Raw genomic sequence first — 20378 nt, 5'->3', positions numbered from 1 at the left:
AAAGTCTGAGAGCATGGAATAACAGATTCAAAAATAGCTTCTTCCCCACTGTTACCAGACTCCTAAACAACCCTCTTATGGACTGATCTGATCTCTTCACACATCTTCTTTACTGACTAGCACGTGACAATAAACAAATCCAATCCAATAAATCTTCAAAATCAACTAAATGATAGTGTGACATGACTTCAATTTCCTGCATGACCATTCCCTGCATGACACATTCCTAGCATTAGCAATGAATTAGCCGTTTACGCCAAGGAAATATTGATCATGTCCTCCAGGAGAGCACAAGTCAAAGGATATGACTGCTCCTGTAAAGCTCACAGCAACTGATCTTCAGACTGAAATTGGCCAATAACTGGAAGCTTAGTGATGTTCCCAGCTAGGGATTTGAGAAGGGAGAAAAATATACACAAAATAAATAGATTGAAAAATAAACTCATAAAAAAACTGACTGGAAGGATTATACTTCCTTTTAGGCAATAAATTGTTTAACTTTTGATAAGCAATTTATAGAGGTTGCTAATAGTCAATAATGATGGTTCTAAATGGGAAGAGAAAAACAAATCTTAGTGTGAGTCATCGTTCCTGCATGCCAGTCCATACAGAGCAGCAGTGTGAGAGCTTTAGAGCAGGTTTTCACCTATCTCTCCGCTGGAATTGAAGAATTAACTGAGGACACAGGTAAAAATAACCTTTTTTTAATTAATTCAATAAACAGTTGGTTGGTAACCATGCTACTTCAGCGACTTACACAAGATGACGGCATGGTGGTGCAGTGGTTAGCACTACTGCCTCACAGCTTCAGGGTCCCAGGTACAATCCCGGCCTCGGGTGACTGTCTGTGTGGAATTTGCACTTTCTCCCCGTGTCTGCGTGGGTTTCCTCCGGGTGCTCTGGTTTCCTCCGACAGTCCAAAGATGTGCAGGTTAAGTTGGCCATGCTAAATTGCCCCTTCATGTCCAAAAGGTTAGGTTGGGTTACGGGGATAGGGTGGAGACGTGGGCTTAAGTAGGGTGCTCTTTTCAAGGACCGATGCAGACTCAATGGGCATAATGGCCTCCTTCTGCACTGTAAATTCTATGATTCAATTACAGCCACTTAGGTTAGCTTTTTACAGCAGTATAAACAAAGTGTTTATGATACAGACAAAAATAACTTCTTGTATTCTCTCTGCAATGCTTGGAAGGGAAGTCCCTTGAAATGGAGTCATGTTATGTCCATAATATCGGGCCATTTCAGATTTTGTTCTTGTATCATGTTTGTTAACATAAATCGAGAAAGATTAAAATACTTGCAATCTCTAAACTGCAAGACAGAGGCAACATATTAATAGGCAAACAATAACATGTGAACCATCTGTTAATGGAGATGGTGGTCTGTAATTACCCACAATTACCCAAAAACATACATCCACAACCTGTTAATAAGCAATTAAACACACACCCTTATGTTCCACCAGGATCCAATTAGATACAAATCAATGCAACTCCTAATCACAGAAGCCTACACCAGGGCAATGTTCCAACTCTCATTATTGCCCAGTGCTGCCCCAATCTAGCACTGACCCATACAAGTAATTCTGTAAGTTTAAATTCCAATCTTGGATGGGTGATCTGATCTCATTATAAGGTTGATACAGTTGATTTTATACACCTAGGGTTAGGAAGAGAAAATAATCAGTAAAGTCCCTGTCCTGGTTATTTTCTCGTAATCCTTTTCTTAAATGTATTTTATTTGAAATGTATATGAAAAGTTACAACACATAAAACAAACTTCCCAGCACAGAATTATACAGATGTAAAACATTTTCCCCTTTTTCATCCTCCCCCCACTCCCCGGCCCTGCGACGAACAACTCCTCAAACACGGTCATGAATATCCCCCACCTTGCCTCGAACCCCTCCACTGAAACCATTAAGTCGTATTAAATCTTTTCCAGCCAAAGAAAGTCACACAGGTCGCCTGCCCCCGGTGGCGATGCCGACCACCACTCCAATAAAATTAATCGCTGGGCAGTCAGAGAGGTTAAGGCTGACACAACATCGGCCTTCCTCCCCTCCATCAGCTCCGGCTTCTCCAATATTCCAAATATCGCCACCAAAGGATCCGGCTCAACCTCCTCTCCCCCCCCCCCCCCCCCCCCCCCCCCCCCCCCCCCCCGCCCCCCACTATCCTGGCATTAGGCCAGTTTTCAGAAGCTAGAGTCACAGTATAAATAGGAGCTAGTTACAGTGCAGACTTTGTTTGCACTAGAGTGCTGAGCTTGTGGCATTTGAGTGCTACAGAGAGAGTTTGGTGACTGAGGGAGTTAGGTGAGGAGGGAGTAAGGTGCTCCTGACATTTCATTTCCTATATTTATCAAAGAGCGTGAAGAGAGCCAGGAGTTTAGAGTACAGCTGACTGGAAGTAGAGTCGGAGGGCGGAGGTCCAGTTGGTCCAAGGGGCAGCTAATTCTGTAAAGTAAGAGGGGATGGAGGCTAGGGCAGTTGCATGCTCCTCCTGTAGGATGTGGGTGGTGAGGGATACCACTGGTGTCCCCGCTGACTATACCTGCGGGAAGTGCACCCAACTCCAGCTCCTCAGAGACCGTGTTAAGGTACTGGAGCTGGAGCTGGATGAACTTCGGATCATCCGGGAGGCAGAGGGGGTCATAGAGAAGAGTTACAGGGAGGTAGCCACACCAAAGGTACTGGACAAGAGTAGCTGGGTTACAGTCAGGGGAAAGAAAACTAACAGGCAGACAGTGCAGGGATCCCTCGTGGCCATTCCCCTTCAAAACAAGTATACCGTTTTGGATGCTGTTGGGGGGGATGACCTACCGGGGGAAGGCCCCAGCGGCCAGGTCTCTGGCATTGAGTCTGGCTCTGGGGATCAGAAGGGAAGGGGGGAGCATAGAAAAGCAATAGTAATAGGAGATTCAATGGTTAGGGGAATAGATAGGAGATTCTGTGGTCGCGAGCGAGACTCCCGAAAGGTATGTTGCCTCCCGGGTGCCAGGGCCAGGGATGTCTCGGATCGTGTCTTCAGGATCCTGAAGGGGGAGGGTGAGCAGCCAGAAGTCGTGGTGCACATTGGTACCAACGATGTAGGTAGGAAAAAGGGTGTGGAGGTAATAAACAAGTTTAGGGAGTTAGGCTGGAAGTTAAAGGCCAGGACAGACAGAGTTGTCATCTCTGGTTTGTTGCCAGTGCCACGTGATAGCGAGGCTAGGAATAGGGAGAGAGTGCAGTTGAACACGTGGCTGCAGGAATGGTGTAGGAGGGAGGGCTTCAGGTATTTGGATAATTGGAGCGCATTCTGGGGAAGGTGGGACCTGTACAAGCAGGACGGGTTGCATCTGAACCAGAGGGGCACCAATATCCTGGGAGGGAGGTTTTCTAGTACTCTTCGGGAGGGTTTAAACTAATTTGGCAGGGGAATGGGAACCGGATCTGTAGTCCAGCAACTAAGGTAGACGATAGTCAGGTCGCCAAAGCACGTAGTGATGCAGTGGGGAAGGTAACAATGACAAAGGAGAGTACTTGCAGGCAACGAGATGGGTTGAAGTGTGTATACTTTAATGCAAGAAGCATCAGGAATAAGGTGGGTGAACTTAAGGCATGGATCTGTACTTGGGACTACGATGTGGTGGCCATCACGGAAACTTGGATAGAAGAGGGGCAGAAATGGTTGTTGGAGGTCCCTGGTTATAGATGTTTCAACAAGATTAGGGAGGATGGTAAAAGAGGTGGGGGGGTGGCATTGTTAATTAGAGATAGTATAACAGCTGCAGAAAGGCAGTTCGAGGGGGATCTGCCTACTGAGGTAATATGGGTTGAAGTTAGAAATAGGAAAGGAGCAGTCACCTTGTTGGGAGTTTTCTATAGGCCCCCCCAATAGCAGCAGAGATGTGGAGGAACAGATTGGGAAACAGATTTTGGAAAGGTGCAGAAGTCACAGGGTAGTAGTCATGGGCGACTTCAACTTCCCAAACATTGAGTGGAAACTCTTTAGATCAAATAGTTTGGATGGGGTAGTGTTTGTGCAGTGTGTCCAGGAAGCTTTTCTAACACAGTATGTAGATTGTCCGACCAGAGGGGAGGCCATATTGGATTTAGTACTTGGTAATGAACCAGGGCAGGTGATAGATTTGTTAGTGGGGGAGCATTTTGGAGGTAGTGACCACAATTCTGTGACTTTCACTTTAGTAATGGAGAGGGATAGGTGCGAGCAACGGGGCAAGGTTTATAATTGGGGGAAGGGTAAATACAATGCTGTCAGACAAGAATTGAAGTGCAGAAGTTGGGAACATAGGCTGTCAGGGAAGGACACAAGTGAAATGTGGAACTTGTTCAAGGAACAGGTACCGCGTGTCTTTGATATGTATGTCCCTGTCAGGCAGGGAAGAGATGGTCGAGTGAGGGAACCATGGTTGACAAGAGAGGTTGAATGTCTTGTTAAGAGGAAGAAGGAGACTTATGTAAGGCTGAAGAAACAAGGTTCAGACAGGGCGCTGGAGGGATACAAGATAGCCAGGAGGGAACTGAAGAAAGGGATTAGGAGAGCTAAGAGAGGGCATGAAAAATCTTTGGTGGGTAGGATCAAGGAAAACCCCAAGGCCTTTTACACATATGTGAGAAATATGAGAATGACTAGAGCGAGGGTAGGTCCGATTAAGGACAGTAGCGGGAGATTGTGTATTGAGTCTGAAGAGATAGGAGAGGTCTTGAACAAGTATTTTTCTTCAGTATTTACAAACGAGAGGGGCCATATTGTTGGAGAGGACAGCGTGAAGCAGACTGATAAGCTTGAGGAGATACTTGTCGGGAAGGAAGATGTGTTGCGCGTTTTGAAAAACTTGAGGATAGACAAGTCCCCCGGGCCTGACGGGATATATCCAAGGATTCTATGGGAAGCAAGAAATGGAATTGCAGAACCGTTGGCAATGATCTTTTCGTCCTCACTGTCAACAGGGGTGGTACCAGAGGATTGGAGAGTGGCGAATGTCGTGCCCCTGTTCAAAAAAGGGAATAGGGATAACCCTGGGAATTACAGACCAGTTAGTCTTACTTCGGTGGTAGGCAAAGTAATGGAAAGGGTACTGAGGGATAGGATTTCTGAGCATCTGGAAAGGCATTGCTTGATTAGGGATAGTCAGCACGGATTTGTGAGGGGTAGGTCTTGCCTTACAAGTCTTATTGAATTCTTTGAGGAGGTGACCAAGCATGTGGATGAAGGTAAAGCAGTGGATGTAGTGTACATGGATTTTAGTAAGGCATTTGATAAGGTTCCCCATGGTAGGCTTATGCAGAAAGTAAGGAGGCATGGGATAGTGGGAAATTTGGCCAGTTGGATAACAAACTGGCTAACCGATAGAAAACAGAGAGTGGTGGTGGATGGCAAATATTCAGCCTGGAGCCCAGTTATCAGTGGCGTACCGCAGGGATCAGTTCTGGGTCCTCTGCTGTTTGTGATTTTCATTAACGACTTGGATGAGGGAGTTGAAGGGTGGGTCAGTAAATTTGCAGATGATACGAAGATTGGTGGAGTTGTGGATAGTGAGGAGGGCTGTTGTCGGCTTCAAAGAGACATAGATAGAATGCAGAGCTGGGCTGAGAAGTGGCAGATGGAGTTCAACCCTGACAAGTGTGAGGTTGTCCATTTTGGAAGGACAAATATGAATGCGGAATACAGGGTTAATGGTAGGGTTCTTGGCAATGTGGAGGAGCAGAGAGATCTTGGGGTCTATGTTCATAGTTCTTTGAAAGTTGCCACTCAAGTGGATAGAGCTGTGAAGAAGGCCTATGGTGTGCTAGCGTTCATTAGCAGAGGGATTGAATTTAAGAGCCGTGAGGTGATGATGCAGCTGTACAAAACCTTGGTCAGGCCACATTTGGAGTACTGTGTGCAGTTCTGGTCACCTCATTTTAGGAAGGATGTGGAAGATTTGGAAAAGGTGCAAAGGAGATTTACCAGGATGTTGCCTGGAATGGAGAGTAGGTCATACGAGGAAAGGTTGAGGGTGCTAGGCCTTTTCTCATTAGAACAGAGAAGGATGAGGGGCGACTTGATAGAGGTTTATAAGATGATCAGGGGAATAGATAGAGTAGACAGTCAGAGACTTTTTCCCCGGGTGGAACACACCATTACAAGGGGACATAAATTTAAGATAAATGGTGGAAGATATAGAGGGGATGTCAGAGGTAGGTTCTTTACCCAGAGAGTAGTGGGGGCATGGAATGCACTGCCTGTGGTAGTAGTTGAGTCGGAAAAGTTAGGGACCTTCAAGCGGCTATTGGATAGGTACTTGGATTAGGGTAGAATAATGGAGTGTAGGTTAACTTCTTAAGGGCAGCACGGTAGCATTGTGGATAGCACAATTACTTCACAGCTCCAGGGTCCCAAGTTCGATTTCGACTTGGGTCACTGTCTGTGTGGAGTCTGCACATCCTCCCCGTGACTGCGTGGGTTTCCTCCGGGTACTCCGGTTTCCTCCCACAGTCCAAAGATGTGCAGGTTGGGTGGATTGGCCATGAAAAATTGTCCAAAATTCTATGATTAACCTAGGACAAAAGTTCGGCGCAACATCGTGGGCCGAAGGGCCTGTTCTGTGCTGTATTTCTCTATCTATCTATCCTTGTTAGCGCCACGGATACTCCCGATCAGTATCTCTCCAACTTTTCGCAGCCCCAGAACATATGTGCATGATTTGCTGGTCCCCGCCCACACTTCTGACACTCATCAACCACTCCCTGGAAGAACCCACTCATTCTTGCCTGCGTTGTAAGTACCCTGTGTACGCACTTGAACTGTATCAGGCTCATCCTTGCACATGAGGAGGTTGCATTTACCCTTTGTAGCGCCTCACTCTATACTCCCCAGTTTACCTCCTCTCCCAGCTCCCCTTCCGACTTCTTCTTAATTTTCACCACCTGCTCACCTCCCTGTTTTCCCAGCCACCTTTTTATGACTCCGATCCTGCCCTCCCCTTCCACATCCGGAAACAACAGTCACTCCAGCAGGGTGTACCTCGGCAACCTGGGGAACTCTTTCCAGATCTTCTGCGCGAAATCCCTTACTGCAGGTACCTAAACTCACTTCCTCTCAGGAGTTCTACCCTCTCCTTCAATTCATCTATACTGGCAAACCCTTCTTCCAGATACAAGTCCCTCAGCTTAATCATCCCCACTTCTCTCCACTTCCTGTATGTGCCATCGATCCCGCCGGTACGAAACTGTGGTTTTCACATAATGGCATTAACACCGACATCCCCTCTATCTTAAAGTGTCTCCTTAGCTGGTTCCAGATCGTCACCGTGGACTGCACCACAGTGCTCCCTAAATATCTGCTTGGGCGCCACTGGCAACGATGCCATCACCATGGCCCTTGAGCTAGACCCCTTACAGGATTCCTCCTCCATCCTGACCCATTCTGCCCCCTCTCCTTCCCACCATCGCCGAACTTTATCCACTTTCGCCGTCCAATAATAACGTGGCAGGTTCGGCCATGCCAACCCTCCCTGCTGCCTCTGCCTCTGTAACAGGGCCCTCTTAACCGTTGGCACCTTCCCTGCCCATACAAAGTCTGAAATAATTGTGTCCAGTTTCCGAAAGAAGGCCTTCAGTATAAAGATCGGAGTGTCAGGAATATAAACACGAACCTCGGCCGAATGTTCGTCTTCACCATTTGGACCATCCCTGCCAAAGTCAAGTGCAACATTTCCCATGTCTTGAGATCCTCTCTAGCCTTCTCCACCAACTTTGTTAAATTCTATTTGTGAAGCGTCACCCATTCCCTCGCTATCTGACTCCCATTTTAGCTAAAAGCTGCTTGCTTTTTACGAAGCCTGTTTGGTCCTCCGCAACCACCCCTGGGACACAACCTTCCATCTTTCCCACCACCAACTTAGCCAGCACTTTCATGTCTGTATTTAACAGCGATATGGGCCTATACGAACCACATTCTAATGGGTCCTTCCCCTTTTTTGGTATCAATGTGATCGTTGCCTGCGTCATAGTCTCCGGCAGCTCCCCCTTCTCCAACACCGCATAAAAGCCCCAAGAGATGTGGTGCCAACTCCGTCGGAACTCCTTATAAAATTACAACAGGTAGCCATCGGGTCCCGGGGCCTTCCTCGACTTCATACCCCTTATACTGTCCAATATCTCCCTCAGCCCCAGGGGATCCTCTAAACCTACCTCTTCTCTTCCTCCAGCTGTGGAAACTCCAGTTCATCTAAGACCCATCTCATGTCCCGTGCTTCACCCCCTAACCCCCCCCCCCCCCCCCCCCCCCCCCCCCCCCCCCCCCCCCCCCCCCCCGACCCCGGGTCCGCCCTGTACAGCTCCTTATAATAATCCCTAAATGCCTCATTTATCATTTATCTTCCCTGGCTTCGACACCGCATCTCCTGCCCCAGTCCGTACCTTCAATATTTCCCTGGATGCGGCCTGCCTCCGCAGCTGATGCGCTAACATTCGACTCGCCTTCTTTCTGTATTCGTACTGCATCCCACTAGCCCTACGCACCTGTCCACTCCTCCCCTTTGACAACCTATTAAATTGCCCCTGTAATTTTTTTCTCCTCGCCAATCCCTCCATGGTGCGCCCCCTTGAGGGCTCCCTATCAACTTCACTATCTCGTTCATTAGCCATTCATATTCCTTCCTCCTTTTCCTATAAACATGAGCCTTGAACGAGATCATCTTCCCTCGGACCACCGCTTTTAGCGCTTCCCAAAAAGTGGCCGCCAACACCTCCCCGTTTTGGTTCATTTCTACATAATCACAGCCCGCACTTCGTCACAAAACCCTCTATCTGAAAACAACCCCGAATCAAGCCTCCACCCCAACCTCTGCTCCTGTCCCGATCTAAGCCGGATCTCCGGGTTCTTGAAGCACCATGGGTCCACCATACCCATCTTTTCCATAAACTCACCCATTTGTATCCTACCCATTGACCGGGGGCTTGATGTATCTACCCTCGGCGCTAAGACAGTTAGAATCTCCTCCCATAATCAACTGGTGCGTGGCCAAGTCTGGGATTGCTGCTAGCCATCCCCTCTTAAAACCTACATCATCCCAATTTGGTGCATACACATTCACCAATGCCACCAGCGTCCATTCTAATACCCCACTCACAATCATGTATCTCTCATCCGGGTCACTCGCTTCCTTCTTGCTCACAAACCGTTTTCTTACTCATCAAAATTGCCACTCCCCACGACTTTGAATCAAACTCCCGAGTGGAAAACTTGACCCACCCTCCTTTCCTTAGCCTTACCTGGTCCTTCAAGCGGAGATGCGGAGACCCTCCTGCAGAAAGATTACCTCTGCCTTCAAGCTCCTAAGGTGCGCGAAGATCCGAGATCTTTTGACCGGTCCATTGAGCCCTCGCACGTTCCACGTTATCAGCCTTACCGGGGGCTTACACCTCCATTCTCCTCTACCGTCCGCCATCCTCTCCTTTTGGCTGTCCCCCCCCCATTAATTTCACCCTACACGTTGGGCCCACCAAAGATAGCCCCTCTCACAGCCCCTGACCATGATTCTTCTCCAACCTCGCCTCGTTGCCCCCCCCTCCCAACCCCCAAGGCCACCTCTCTTGGTCTTCTCCCCCACCCCACCTCTGTTCATCAGCATTACCTGCCAGTGTGACAACTCCTGCCCAAAGGCTTCTCCCACTGACCCCCAACCCTTCCCCTGCCCTCACCTCTGCCCAGTGAAGAAGGCTCCTCTTGACCTACCCCTCCCCCATCTGAACAAAGACCCATTTCGAACCACAGGTCACCTTCCCAAGAACAAACAAACAGAAAAAAAATCACACAGCAGGAAGGGAGATGGGGACAGCTGTCCACTTACAAACTTTCCACCTGATAGTAATTGACTATTTCCTGATAGATCTGTGGCTGGATTATCCGACCCCCTCCTGCTGTGTCGGAGAATCGCCGGCGGGGGGGGGGGGGGGTGAATTTCGCCTCCGCCGTCTCCCGAAGTCTCCGGCACCAGAGATTCGGAGGGGGCGGGAATCGCGCCGCGCCTGTCATCGGCCCCCCCCACCCCCCCAGCGATTCTCCGCTGTCCCGCTGCTGTCATGCCGGTCCCGCCAGCGGGAATCTGGCCCCGGGGGGTGCCCATCTGGCCCCGGGGGGTGCCCCCACAGTGGCCTGGCCCGCAATCGGGGCCCACCAATCGGCGGGCGGGCCTGTGCCGTGGGGCACTCTTTTCCTTCTGCGTTGGCCATAGCCTTCAGGATGGTGGACGCGGAAGTGACCCGTCCCCTGCGCATGCGCGGGGCTGACGTTAGCAGCCGCTGACCCTCCAGCACATGTGTGGACTTCCATCGGCTGCCAAAGTCCCTTCGGCCCTGGCTGGCATGGCGCCAAAGGCCTTTTCCGCCAGCCAACGGGGCGCCAACCACTCCGGCGTGGGCCTAGCCCCTCAAGGTTAGGGCTTGGCCCCTAAAGGTGCGGAGAAATCCACACCTTTGGGACAGCCCGACGCTGGAGTGGTTCACGTCACTCCATCCCGCCGGGACCCCCCGCCCCACCGGGTAGGGGAGAATCCCGGCCATGATAGGTAAAAGTAGGTTATTTAGTGTAAATATTAAGCCCCAGTTTTAATACCAATTTAAAATAAGGATCTCAGCACTCATAACCTCGGGTCATGATGAAACACAAAGCTTCAACTGAGACACAAAAAGCCTGACGCATGCATAAACTAATTGGAGATTAAAACAACATTTTCACTGAGCAAGATGAAAAAGCTATTGTTCTAATAAACATATTTTCAAAGACTTTGACATTAAGAACAGTAAGAAGTCTTACAACACCAGGTTAAAAGTCCAACAGGTTTGTTTCAAACACGAGCTTTTGGATTACTGCTCCTCAGGTGAGGAAGGAGCAGCTAACCATTGAATCAAATACATTTGATTCTCACCCAAACCAATTAGGATGACAGAGTTGTAGATAGATGGCTCAAGACTGATAAGATTTCCTTTAAATATGATGGTCCGTATGGCCATCTTTATTCTGGGATCATCTTATACTTTGACCTAACTATTAGCTATCTCTATTTTCCATATTTTCACTTTTCCACTCTAAATCTTCAAGTCAATGTAAGCTGTTTTGCCGTAAGCAAGAAACCATTTCTGTATTATTTTGAAAGTTGAATTGTGTGCAAGTTACTTCTCTTTAAGTCCTTTTGGTAGCCAGACTTTATATTGAGAATAGATTTAAATTTATCCTAATTGTAATCAAATAGAGGCAAGAAAGATTCTTGTTTGCCTCCGGGAAGTTTAACTCAAATTTCGACTTGAGTTTTAGTATTGCAAGACCTCACTAATTCCACATGGTAGATATCATCAATTTGCGTAGTTCGGTAAAAGGGGAGGAGTGCTGAGATGGTGATCGGAAGAAATTGGACGAAATCGGGGAGGATCAGAAAGAATCGGAATGAGTTGGAGACGATTGGGGAGAATCAGAGGACATCAGAAGACGAAAGATCGTACCGCTAACGGAAGGATGGAAGACCCAAAGACAAATGGCTAGACTGGGTTAAGAAACATCTTTTTCACCCGTTAAAAGTCTTAAAGCCGCATCAAACAGTGCTTCAACCCCTTAGAAAGGACCTTTTTACAGACTGTGTTATTCGATCGAGTGCCGGTCATAGAAACTAACGGGACTGAATAGTGAATAGTCGCGGTAGTGTACAAAGATTGCACATAAACATAGTTGACGACCAAAATATTGGCTGTAAGGCTGGGTTTATGGTGGACATGACTCCTAAAATAGATTCAGGACCTTCAAATGGTAGAGAACAACTTCCCACAACATCCAAGGGAGGTTGCGCTGTACCGGATGTCTCTATTGATGGTATATTGGGTGAACTTAGATCTTTGATTTGTAGACAATCTGGACTGTCTGAAGTAGCCACAAAAATTGAATCAAAATGTGATATCCCCAAAGGGCAGTGGTCCCTTGATAACATCAAGAAGGCATGGGGAAAAAACCACATGCTTAAATAGAAGAAAACGTGTGAGATGGTCTTTTGTAATAATGGCACATCTCCGCAGACAGCAAGAGATAATCGGAAAAACCATAAGTGATCATGACCTTAAGTCCACTAAAGACCAACCAGCCGCAGTTGTTAAAGAATTATGAGATGTAAAAGCTAAACTTGAACAATGTGATCAGATAAAACATTATTGAAAAACAAAACCTTTAAAGTTCAACAATAATAATTTCAAATTGGCGAATTACAACGTAAAAATAATGAATCAGAGTCCAAATGCCTCAAACAACTCCAATTCAACAAAAATCTGTCTTTGAAATCTTCTATATCTTCAGTATGTTTCTGAATGCAAGATGTAATTTAGACCAATCGGTTCCAGGAGGGCAAAATTTTAATAGCCAATTGTTGGATGCTAGCCAACCAGCTTCTACATTTTGCAAATCATCTCCAAGGGCAACTTCTACTTCTTCTCCAAGAGTTACACTGTCAAGAGTGCCTACCACATTAGACAGAATTTGTACACCATCTAATGGGTGGAGATGATAAATGGATTGCAATCTGAAGTTGTTCCCATGTAGTCAAACCACCCCTTTTTGGGTGTTGAAGATCTTTAGACCATCTGTCAATTTTTTCAGGGTCCGCGACCTCATGTACCAAATGATGGCCAAATACAGTTTTAGTGGTTGTCGAATTGTTTTCTTTTATTTCTTTACTTCCAATTTTAACCGTTTGCGTCGTAAAGAGGTTAATTGAATTACTTTTGTATTTTGTATTCTAGGAACGCTTATTTCCATCACTTTCTTCATTTGAGTCAATTGGCAAATGAAAATTAGGTTTTGATTTATTACTAACATTTGATCTTGGCTGTGGAACTGGAGTTGTTTGTTGAATTGGAGTTGTTTGTTGAATTGGAGTTGTTTGTTGAATTGGAGTTGTTTGTTGAATTGGAGTTGTTTGTTGAATTGGAGTTGTTTGTTGAATTGGAGTTGTTTTGTTGAATTGGAGTTGTTTGTTGAATTGGAGTTGTTTGTTGAATTGGAGTTGTTTGTTGAATTGGAGTTGTTTGACGAACTGGAGTTGTTTGACGAACTGGAGTTGTTTGACGAACTGGAGTTGTTTGACGAACTGGAGTTGTTTGACGAACTGGAGTTGTTTGACGAACTGGAGTTGTTTGACGAACTGGAGTTGTTTGACGAACTGGAGTTGTTTGACGAACTGGAGTTGTTTGACGAACTGGAGTTGTTTGACGAACTGGAGTTGTTTGACGAACTGGAGTTGTTTGACGAACTGGAGTTGTTTGACGAACTGGAGTTGTTTGACGAACTGGAGTTGTTTGACGAACTGGAGTTGTTTGACGAACTGGAGTTGTTTGACGAACTGGAGTTGTTTGACGAACTGGAGTTGTTTGACGAACTGGAGTTGTTTGACGAACTGGAGTTGTTTGACGAACTGGAGTTGTTTGACGAACTGGAGTTGTTTGACGAACTGGAGTTGTTTGACGAACTGGAGTTGTTTGACGAACTGGAGTTGTTTGACGAACTGGAGTTGTTTGACGAACTGGAGTTGTTTGACGAACTGGAGTTGTTTGACGAACTGGAGTTGTTTGACGAACTGGAGTTGTTTGACGAACTGGAGTTGTTTGACGAACTGGAATTGGCTGTGAGATTGGATTTGGAGGTGAAACTGGAGTTGGAACTATGTTGCTCAGAGTACTTTCTCTAGCTTCAGAACTAACATTCTCGTTTGTGCTCTGATTCAAATTATGAGCTGCAAGATTGTTTGTCAAGGTTTTGTAGTATCCTTTTAAATTGTTCATTTCACCTTCCAAAACACATCTTTCCTCGACTAACTGACAATTTTGACTTTTGATTTCATCAGTTTCTGTTTGTAACTGTTGATATTTGGACTCTGATTCATTATTTTTACATTGTAATTCACCAATTTGAAAAATCCTCAATATATTAGCCTCCCAACTAATATTAAACAAAAAGGATCAATATGCCTCATTAGTAATCACTCTAAAAAGAGATGAAAATGGGCAATAGTGTTTGTACTAATTATTTGGATGTTAACACAGCTTATAAATGTACACAGAATTTATTACAAATAACTGAACGGTCCTCAATAACAGGCATACACAACATCACAAACATTCTCAGTTCATTGGTACTTAGAAGATATTTACTTACACTCTTCTTATAATGGTCTTACTTTATATGTAATGACAAAGTATATTCCTGGTTCCCAAAATACTGATCAGGATCTTGCTATTTAGGATATACAGTACCTGCCATCTGTCATCTTCCTCATCTCCCTTATGTTTCAGATCCAATCACTCGAAGAAATAAATGTGCATTAACATTACGAGATGCATTTTATGCTAGAGTTATTCCTTTCTATTGGGAAGGGTGGCCAATGAATTGAATAAAATAACAACCATCATTCAAAATGTAGCTGATTACACTGCCACTGCCCTAGATAAAATCTCTGACCAAATGAGAGCAATTCAAACCGTGGCATTACAAAATCGAATGGCTCGTGACTATGTGTTAGCCAAAAAAGGTGGTACCTGTACCTTGATTGGTGCGGAGTGTTGCACTTTCATTCCAGATAACTCACAGGAAGTTAAAGATCTGGCATCTCATATCCAAAAGGAAATCAAGAAACTTGATCCACCCCCAGATATCTCTATCTGGGAGAAAATGTGCAGGTGGTTGGGACACACTGGAATATCCACAGTAAGAATAATGGGTGGTATTCTCCCCCCCCCCCCCACAACGCCGGGTAGGAGAATCGCCGGGGTGCCGCGCGAGTCGCACAGCGCTGCCCCGACACCCGCACGCGATTCTCCCTAGCTGGGAGGGTATAGGCAGTGAAAATGACGGTCCTCCTGAGATTCCTGTTTGTGTTTCAGTGTCTCCCCATCTTTATTCCACGGTCCTTCTATAAACGGGCCAATATGGTGATCTCTGGCTTTGTGTGGGCGGGCACGACCCCACGGGTAAAAAAGGGGATGCTGGAGCCCAGCCGAGGGGAGGGCGGGCTGGCGCTGCCGACCTTTAGTAATTATTATTGGGCGGCAAATATAGCCATGATTAGGAAGTGGTCATGCAAGGACACTAGTTTGGGGGGTTTGGTAAGGGCGCCTCTGCCGTTCCCGCTGGCATGGTACTCCACCAGCCCCGTGGTAGTGGCAGCCCTGAGAGTATGGGGGCAATGGGGGAAACGTGGGAGCAGAGGGAACATCGGTCGGGAATCCAATCTGCAATAATCACCGGTTTGCCCTGAGAGGCTAGATGGAGGGTTTCGGAGATGGAAGAGAGCAGGGATCAAGAGGATAGGAGATATGTTTATAGAGGGGAGCTTTCCCAGCCTGAGGGAGTTGGAGGAGAAATTTGAATTGAAAGAGAAAATACTTTGACAAAGAGCCATCGGTCTCAAAACTTTAGCTCTTTTCTCTCCCTACAGATGCTCCCAGACTTGCTGAGATTTTCCAGCATTTTCTCTTTCGATTTGGATTCCAGCATTCACAGTATTTTGCTTTTATTGAGAAATTTGAATTGACGGGTGGAAATGAGTTTAGGTATCTGCAGGCGCTGGAATTCCTACATAAGCAGGTCTCAACCTTCCCGCTCCTACCACCAAGGGGGATACAGGACAGGGCAGTTTCCAGATTGTGGGTGGGAGAAGGGATGGTTTTGGACATTTACAGGGAACTCATAGGGTTAGAGGAAACGCAGACTGAGGAGCTGAAACACAAATGGAAAGAGGAGTTAGGAGGAGAGATAGAGGATGGTCTCTGGGCGGATGCGTTGAGTAGAGTTATCGCATCCACAACATGTGCCAGGCACAGCCTGATGCAATTTAAGGCTGTTCACCGGGCTCACATGGCAGTGGCCTGGATGAGCAGGTTATTTGGGGTAGAAGATAGTTGCACAAGGTGTGCGGGAAGGCCAGCGAACCATGTCGATATGTTCTGGGCATGCCTGAAGCTTAGGGAATTCTGGCAGGGGTTTGCGAATGTCATGTCCAAGGTGTTAAAAACAAGGGTGGCATCGAGTCCAGAGGTGGCGATTTTCGGAGTGTCGGAAGACCCGGGAATCCAGGAGGAGATAGAGGTAGACGTTCTGGCCTTTGCCTCCCTGGTAACCCAGAGACGGATATTATTAGCTTGGAGGGACTCAAAGCCCCGAAGTCGGAGACCTGGCTAACTGACAAGGCTAGCTTTCTCTGTCTGGAGAAAATCAAGTTCGCCCTGAGAGGGTCAATGTTAGTGTTCGTCCGGAGGTTGCAGTCATTCATCGACTTCTTTGTGGAAAATTAACCATCAGCAGAAAGGAGAGAGGGGGGGGGGGGGGGGGGGGGGGGGGGGGGGGGCGGGTTTGGTGTTTAGTTTAGTGTAGAGTAGGGTGTTAGAAAAGGTGGGACCTGTGAGGGAGGAAAACGCTTTTGCACATGTTTATATTGTATGTGCACTGTTTCTTCTGTTATTGTTATAAAACCATAAATACCTCAATAAAATGTTTATAAAAAAAAGAATTGTGAAGTACTTCTGTGAGCATCGCGCTCCAGATGTAGAGCATGCTCATGTCCAATTTTGTGAATATACAACCACCGGCCAATGTTGCATAATAAACCTTGATCCGAGGTCAAGGGTAATGGTTTAACTTCAAAGCTGTGTTCACTGTCAATTTATAGTCTCCGCAGAGGTGGACTGTCTTATCCGGCTTCATTGCGGGTCCACCGGCACCACCCAATCAGCGAAGCGCACAGGGCGAATGATGCACAAAGTTTCCAAATGCTGAAGTTCAGTCTCAACCTTCTCCACTACAGCATAAGAAACCAGACAGGAACGAAAATATCAGTGCTGGGCTTCCAGGTCCACCTGGATTTTAGTCATGGCCCAAACAAAGCTGGGATACCGCCAGGAATTTGCTCAGTAAAGGGTTAAAATGCTGCACCACAAGTGCCAGGAGTTGGTTGAATATTTACATATCCGACGTTGCCGAGGTACGTGAAATTTCGGATCATCCCAAACATATGCGGTCCACAGGCTGTCAACAGTATGACCGTCTGGCGCTCATTCTCTGTAATATTGCTGGCCCGGAAGGAATAATATATTCATTCAACATATTGGTTACAATCTTTAACACCAGCGTCAAATGCAGCTAACTGTCCAATCAGAGGCATGGCGAATCAAAGATATCCAAACCTGGTCCAGAAAATCGTGGAGGTGTGTCAGCTGAGTCGGTCACAGCGTCAACAGCAAATCGGTTTACACCACATTGCCAGTTTAATAGGACACAGGGAGTCCACACCGAGTAAAAGTAAGAATAAAACTTTATTTACAAACGATACAATACACACTTCCTGATGGACCCCTATTGGGCTCTTCCTGGTCAGTGCCTGACTGTCCAACTGTATACACACTGGGTAATTGAGATACCCTGCCTCTAGCCCGTACTTCGCAAGGAGCATGCGGAAGACAAGCATTCCCATTCCGTATGTATCGTGAGGGATAATACAGTTTTTCTTTTCCCTTTGATTTAGCTCCATCTGCACAATTCCACACGGTGAACATGAATTATAATGATGTATCTTTGTGTAACAGGTGTTGGTGCAACCACAACACAAACAGGATTTAACTTATTACAACTCCTTATTTGCACGTATTATCCATATTATTTCCTGTAGACAAAAAACAATTCAAGTCAGAGAAGTTATCCTGTTCAAAAGTCTAACTCCCACCTTCCATTCCTTCTCCACAAAGTGAGTAAAATTGGGATAAGTACCCTGTTCCTTTTTTTTTACAAGTCAAAGCCCTTTGGAAATGATTGATACATACAATTTTAATAGGGTTTGGTAGAATAGTGGCAAAGTTAATGGACGAGTAAGAGGTTTGGGCAAATAATCTATAAACCTGATCTCAAATCACACCCTGACCCCAATTGCAAATTTATATTCAGTTTAAAAAATAATCTGGAATTAAAAGGCTGGCATCAATTAATGTGACCAAAATGGGTCAATTGGAGTGACTCAACCACTCTCCGAAATACCCCAGTAAGCCACTCAGTTGTTTCAAGCCACTGACTGCTCATAGTATACCAGTGAGGCCTGGGAGTTAAAATGGTTCAAACATCATACTCAACTCTCTATCAATGGGTGTTTTCCATCCTCCTAGCCCAAGTTAAAATTGGAACTTGTATTTAATTATTCAATGCAATCTTTAATTAACATATCGCAAAAGTCTGCTTCCAAACAAAAAGAAAAATTGAACATTACGAAGCAGAATAGTGAATGTAAAATTGACCTCTATTCAACAGAGTCGAGCTGAAAGGCTGAGAGATATTTCATGGTGAAAATGATGCTGTGTTTGCCCCATTATCACACAGTAGAAAGACCAATATAATTATCTGCCTGAAGCTGCCTAAATGCTTGGCTGCTGCTGCAATGGCAAACATGGTAATCATGAAAGCAAATATTCACACTATCATTTGGGGTTTAACCGCATCCACAAAGTCTCCATGAAATATAACAGATGCCAACAACAGTGAGCAAGTGACTGAATCAGTAAATTATCGGTTGAACTAATGAGGTTATGATTGTAATTAGAACTGCATTCAGTTCTAGAAAGAACAATATAGGAAATGAGTCATTTCTCTGTCCCTATACTGCAGGGAAAATAATGGCTGTTCTGAAAGCATCATGACTTCCAGTGAAGGAGTATGAGTCAGAACGTTCCAGCTAACTGGAAAGAACTGAATAATTCAACATTTCAAGATTTTCTAAAAATGTCCCATTCTCTTTCATGGTTCTTCACAGGGATGTTTAAAATTCACTTCCTTAAGGAAAAGCTGAGAGAAGAACCTGGATAGCAGTTCCGTACTTTTCTCTGTAAATTATGTTTTGCAGCTGCTCAGAAAAGACTGGCGAAGGGTTGCCTTTCATTTCTCCTCCCTTCCATCTGTTTATTATTTCCATCATTAGTGAGATTGACGTTAGAAACAGCTCACAGAAGAGTTGTCGGCATGCACAATTTCATGGGCAATTGCATTGTGATAGCAAATGTGTTCCTCCTGCTCGAAGTCTCCACATTATTGCACCATCCAAATACCAACATTGAAAACTAAGACCAAACATTAGAATGCACACAGAATCACAGGGTTGTTACAGCACAGAAAGAGGTCAGTTCGGCCATTGTATCCACACCGACTCTCCAAACAAACATCATGGGCTGGATTGTTCGATTTGCAGACTAAGTGCTGATGCCAGCTTGGAAACAGTGGTGTTTTACGCCACAACAAATGGCGCAACAGCTGCACTGATCCTCCGTCTGGTGGGGGGCTAGCAGACGCATAGCACGAAGCCCCTGGTGTTACTTGCACATACGGGCGGAAAATTGCCGGGTCCGTGGCCATGCATGCGCAAGGCGGCGGCCGCGCATGGAACCGGCCTGCCAAATAATATCCCTCAGTAACGCCCCCTGCCACTCCCGGATCCCGGACCACCCCCCACCAGTCCCCCCAGCCCTTGGCGAACCCTCTCTGCCAGCAGCATGGCTCTACACCCCCCCCCCACCCCCCGACAGTGGGACACATTCCACAGCCGACACCCGGGGTCCACGAAAAAAAATACAATACATGTTCCGTGCCATCAGTAACTCGGTCCATTGGGGGCAGAGCATTGGGAGAAAGCCACAGTTGACATCCTGAGGCTGCCCATACGGCGTGCGGCCCGAGAATGTAATTTTTGAGTGGGCGGATGATTGTAAAAAGCGGCACCGCCGCTGATTTTGTTGCAAATGGGGATTCTGTGGCCGTAGAGATGTTCCCCTGCCTTTTTCCCGTACCCCTGCGCATTGTTTCTATTCAAGTAATCAGCTAATGCCCTTGTGAATGTAGAAATGGTACAGCAGTTATCATGGGGGATTTTAATCTACATGTTGATTGGTTTAACCAGGTCGGTCAAGGCAGCCTTGAGGAGGAGTTTATAGAATATATCCGCGATAGTTTCCGAGAACAGTATGTAATGGAACCTACGAGGGAACAAGCGATCCTAGATCCGGTCCTGTGTAATGAGACAGGATTGATTAATGATCTCATAGTTAGGGATCCTCTTGGAAGGAGCAATCACGATATGGTGGAATTTAAAATACAAATGGAGGGTGAGAAGGTGAAATCAAATACTCGTGTTTTGTGCTTAAACAAAGGAGATTACAATGGGATGAGAGAAGAGCTAGCTAAGGTAGACTGGGAGCAAAGACTTTATGGTGAAACAGTTGAGGAACAGTGGAGAACCTTCCAAGCGATTTTCTGAGTCTCTGACTCTAACTCAGAATTGGAGATTTTTTAGAGGGTCCTGGGGAGCAGGGGAATTTCTCATTG

This window comes from Scyliorhinus canicula, chromosome 8, assembly GCF_902713615.1.
Source record: "Scyliorhinus canicula chromosome 8, sScyCan1.1, whole genome shotgun sequence".
Lineage (NCBI taxonomy): Eukaryota > Metazoa > Chordata > Chondrichthyes > Carcharhiniformes > Scyliorhinidae > Scyliorhinus > Scyliorhinus canicula.
This window is presented reverse-complemented; position numbering follows the sequence as displayed.